The sequence below is a fragment of the Lycium barbarum genome, chromosome 8, assembly GCF_019175385.1.
Source record: "Lycium barbarum isolate Lr01 chromosome 8, ASM1917538v2, whole genome shotgun sequence".
Lineage (NCBI taxonomy): Eukaryota > Viridiplantae > Streptophyta > Magnoliopsida > Solanales > Solanaceae > Lycium > Lycium barbarum.
The window spans coordinates 128337569-128343367 of NC_083344.1; positions in this window are offsets into that span (position 1 = coordinate 128337569).

The window sequence follows — 5799 nt, forward strand, 5'->3', positions numbered from 1 at the left end:
TGAGTAGCTTTTGTATCAGCACTCTAATTCTGCATCTAATTGTATAGTCGTATTTAAATATTAATCCTATGTTTTCCTACTAGCTACATGCATGATAAAAATAAATAAAATTGGTTTAACAAGTTTCTTTCACAATTGAATGAACCGAAACACACCGTGGGTGTGGTCAAATGCAAACAAAAAATTGACATCAATTGTGGGATAAGAATTTAAAAGTTCTGGACAAACAAATTAACTCAAAAAATTGAGTTAGATCATTAGTAAGGGACTCTAAATCCGAGCCCGGAGCCAAAATGGGTTTTTTTTTGCATACATTGTACAAAAATGGTATGCTTTTTTTTTTATAGATCAAAGTGGGCAGTTCGTGATCCATGCAACGAAATAGGTTTATTTTTTTATTTCATGAATTAAACGAAGAAATTAATTTATTTATTTTTTTCTTGCATTTCGTGAATCAATTCACGAAATACCTTCTTTTTATTTATTTTTTCTGCATTTCGTGACACAAATCACGAAATAGGTTTTTCTGTTTTTTTTTTTTTTTGCAATTCGTGAAATAAATGGAAGAAACATTTTTTTTTTTGGCATTTCGTTGCATGATTCACGAAATAGCCTTCTTTTTTTTTTTTTTTTTTTTTGCAATTCTTGAATTAAAGAAAGAAACTGTTATTTTTTGTTTTTGCATTTCGTTGCCCAATTCACGAAATAGCCTTTTTTTGCATTTCGTGACACAATTCACGAAATAGCCTTTTTTTTATTTCGTGAATATTAATTAAATTAACTGGTTTTTTTTTTTTTTGCATTTCGTGAAATAGTCAACGGAATGGGTGTTTTTTTATTTTTTGTATTTCTTGAATTAAAAAAAAAAGGAAATTATAATTTTTTTTTTGCATTTCGTATATTAAAAAACGAAATAGGATAATTTTTTTTTTATTTCGTGAATATATATATATATATATATTTTTTTTTTATTTTTTTTTTTTGCATTTCGTGTATTCATGAACGAAATAGGTTTATTTTTTAATTTTTTTTTTTTTTTACATTTCGTAATCTAACGAAAGAAAGTGTTTTTTTTTGTATTTCGTGAATAAATTCACGGAATACTTTTTTTTTTATTTCCTGAATAAAAAAGAAAGTGATTTGTATTTTTTTTTTTTTTTGCATTTCGTGACACAAATCACGAAATAGCTTTTTTTTTTTTGCTGGCATTTCGTTGCATGATTCACGAAATAGCCTTTTTTTTTTTTTTTTTTTTGCAATTCTTGAAATTAAAGAAAGAAACTGTTTTTTTTTTTTAATTTAGTGAATATTAATTAACTTACATGTTTTTATTTTTTTTTATTTTTTAGCATTTCGTGAAATAGTCAACGAAATGGGTTTTTTTTTTTTTTGTATTTCTTGAATAAAAAAAGAAATAGGAAATTATAATTTTTTTTTGCATTTCGTGTATTAAAAAACGAAATAGGATAATTTTTTTTATTTCGTTCATATAAAAAGGAAATTAGAAAATATATATATATATATATATATATTTTGCATTTCGTGTATTAATGAACGAAATAGGTTTTTTTTTTTTTTGTATTTCGTGTATTAATGAAGGAAACTGATTTGTTTTTTTTTTTTTTTGCATTTCGTAATCTAATGAAAGAAATTGGTTTTTTTTTGTATTTCGTGAATAAAAAAACGAAATAAGAAATTATATATATATATATATATTTTGCATTTCGTGTATTAAAAAATGAAATAGGAAAATAATTTTAAAATAGGAATACATACATACATACATACATACATACATATATATATATATATATATATATATATATTTTTTTTTTTTTTTTTTAATTTCATTCATATACCAATGAAATGGGATGAATATATATATATTTTTTTTGTATTTCATTTATATAAAAACGAAATAGGAAAATATATATTTTTTCGTTTATATACCAACGAAATGTTTTGTTCCATTTCTGCTCTCCATATCTCTATGGTTTTAATTTTATTTTTTTGTTCATTTCTGTTGGTTCAATCAGTTTCAGACGAGCATTGAATACTTGTCAAAATAATATCTTTTACATTTCGTGACTTAATTTGCGAAATTTTTTACTTTTCTTCATTTATAAATATTGTCCTATCTTTACTTATGGTATATCCTTAGTCTTTCAATTTTCTTTTATCCATCTCATATCTTTCATCTATTGTTTTCTCTTATCTGTTTCATATCCTTCAACTTTTATTTTTTCTCTCATATATTTCATAAAAGATGACGGAAACTCATGTTAAAGTGTATTTATTTTGGGGTGGTGAAGTTGTGTATGAAGCTGGTTCGGTTAGATACAACCGTGGTCCTGAAATAGGGCAAAGGTTTCCAATTTCCCTAAAATATGATCATCTGCAACGCGTCTTAAGGAGTAAAATGTTCGTAAATGATCTTGAACTATCGGTGGTTTTAACCGGACGATATCCAAGTTCATTTACAGCCGATGGTTCACCAATTTATGGTGAGATGCCAATTACGGACGATGAATCTTTATCGTCATTTCTTCGTTGTCCTGAGATTTTTAAAAATCACATATGCATAGCGGCGCTTGACATGTATGCTACAGTTCAACGCTCTACCCAGGTCGAAGTACCGACCGACAATGAGTTCGATCTTGGAGGTACTACCTATCTCCCAAGTTTAAATATTGGTTTTTCAAGAGGTGTAGTTCAACAACAAACAATTGTAGGATTTGGTAGTCAGTCAAATGATACAACTAATTATGGTACACAGTATGATGGTATGGCTTCAACGCATGATCATAACTTTGATTGGAGTGGACGGAATCGTGAGACGGGTGGACCAAATAATGCTACTACGCAGTTGCATAATTTGAATTGTAATGTACGACACCCTTCACATCCTGGTCCAAGTGAATTGGACAGTGATAGGTAAATATAATCATATTTTATTCACTTTATTCATAGATTGTATAATTGTATTTGACTCGTAAATTCTATGAATTTTTCTTATTTATAGGCATAACGATTTTGAAGATAACCCCACGTTGACTCAACTCACACAAATTGTGAGCAATAACGATTTAGCTAATGATGTAATAAATGAGTCGGATAGCGATAGTCCATTAGATCATGACGGGACAGACGATGATCAATCGTCTGCTGACGGTGACGATTCTGATGAAGATGTTGCGGCCCCCAGTAATGTTAGTGATATTTATCATTCAAATGTGATCCCATATTTGGATAATACAGAAGAAGTAGAACTGGAAGATTTTGCATACATGAGAGATAACGGTTCTGTTCGGGCTGCACTTTGGAATTCTAGTAATCCTAAAGTTATCAAATCAGGTTAGTTTCGTGCGACTAATTTTTGTAATAATATATTATTTTTGAATTTTGTGATTTTAATTGGTGTAATTAGGAGTTGATATTTTTTCTTGGACATGCAAATAGGTATGTTATTTCACAGCAAGAAGCAAATGAAAGGTGCAGTGAGGCTCTATAATATAGCTCACAAAAAAAATATAAAACAGATCAAGCCAAAGGTACATTTTGGAAGGTTATTTGCAAGCGGCATGAGGAAGGTTGTAGTTGGATGATCCGTTTTTCGTTGATCGGAAGTGGTACGTGGAAAGCAGGAAAAATGATTGAGCCACATAATTGTGATACATAATTAGGAGGTACTCCCGCACCTTGATAGGAAATCCAGAACGTACCGTGGATAGGGGATACCAACACCTCGCAGGGAGGCATGAAGCACTGGTACGTAACTTTTGGTGCATGTCAAGTTAAATAGACAGTTAATGATGTACTATATAGTTTTCTAACATTTGAGTAGAAACAAAATTACTGGTAGTACTAATTTATATATCTTGAAAAATAGTCTAAGAATTTGGCATACTACACTCATCCAATGCCAGTATTCAGGCAAATTTACCATGAAAATCTTAACCTAGGTGCTTCGATTTTTATACTTTATCTCTTTTGTTATTTAGCAAAAAGACTGTATAATAATAAATTGACCATGATTATGAAAGTAATTTAATTATATTTTCTAACTAAATCATCATATAAAGGATTTGGAACCGATTTACATGCAAATACATGTGTATCATATATATTAAATATTATAGTAATAGTAATAACTATATCGTATATGATACACATTAATTTCTTTTTGCCAATCAGTGGCTTTCTTACGTCACTGTTTGTTATATATATTTTTGTAGGCTCGTGGAATTCATGGAGTTAGACATTTGGCTTACAGTGTTCGGGAAAGTCCGTTAGAGTGGCCTTTAGATTCTCAGGATATGAATGCATTGATGCAAAGGTTTATTAACATGTCGACTGAGTCTCTGAATGCTGCTGCAATGGGGACGAGGTTGACATTTGATCCCGATTATATACCACCAGCAGTTTATGAGGCACCGCCTAAGTTGCCAACTGGTCGTCGGGATCGTGCAAATGCACGTCGTGCTGGTAACCCACGGGGTCGAGGTCAGGTGGCGCACCAGCTTATTGATGATGATGACGATCAAGTTGACGATCTAGAGCCACACCCAGACCCGGCTCATGCATTCTGTTGTAATGTCGGCCTATCTATGACTGCTTCCTCTCATCCACCTACGCATTTACCCACCCCACATCACCCATCCAGTCCACATGACCCACATACGAATTTATCTAGCCCATATTATCCGTCGATGGAATTTTCCGACCCATCTAATATGGTCACTCCACAAGGTTTCACCCCATTTAGACCTTCCTCACAACCTTGGAGCCAACAGGCTTTGGACAACCTCCTTTTCCAAGTTCCTCAGACTAGTACCTCATCTCGACCTCCAGCTAATTTTCCCTGTGATGGAAGGAGGCTCAGTTTTAATGATGCATATGCACCTACGCCAGATGTTCAAGACTTAGAGGCATAGGTTCGTTTTGAATTTAAATTTTTATATATATAATTTAAGTGTCGCATTAAAAAGTAACTTTTATTTTTGTATTGTATTTATAGGGTGCGGAAGGGATGCATGAGGGGGTTCCTCCGCGCAGATCTCGTAGGGATCGCCGGCCAACACAATGTGGCACTGGTGGGAGGAAAAGATGCACACGTAGGGATGCATGAGGAGCTTTAACAACTTATTTTGAAAATTTATTGTGTATGTATGACTATATATGACTTATTATAGCGACATATATTCCGTCAATATGAATTATGGTGTATTTCTGACTAATTAGACTTCTATATGAATTGTTTTTTTTAATAAATACGAAAATTGCATGTGGGGTTTAGACCTTTCTGCACTATGTATTTTTGTATAAATAGTCTTCCATAGTACCTTATTCATCTCACCACGCTAAAACAAACTCTTTCAAAATGTCATCGTGGAATCCATTCTTCTGGCAACGCGGCCCAATGACATATCACCCAGGTGACATTTTTGAGTCAATGGGTAGGAAATGGATTTTGGAACGTGAATTTGAGTACTCGCTTAATCCGAGCGAGCGCTACAATAGACAATACATTAGCAAAATGAGGAGAGAATGGAACTATCGCCTGGATGAAGCTCATAATATTGAGACCGATTTAAGAAGTCGTGGCCTGCATCGTCCAAAACGCCGTGCAATAGGCATGCCGCTCACATCACCCCAAGAACTGAATGTTGCATTGAACCGCATTCGCGAAGAAAATAATAGGATGTGTTTGCGATGGTTGCGTTTGGAGGGACACAGATTGGGTTAATAGTTACCCCTGATTGGAACTCAGACTGCGAAATGTCTGATGAAGATGATTTT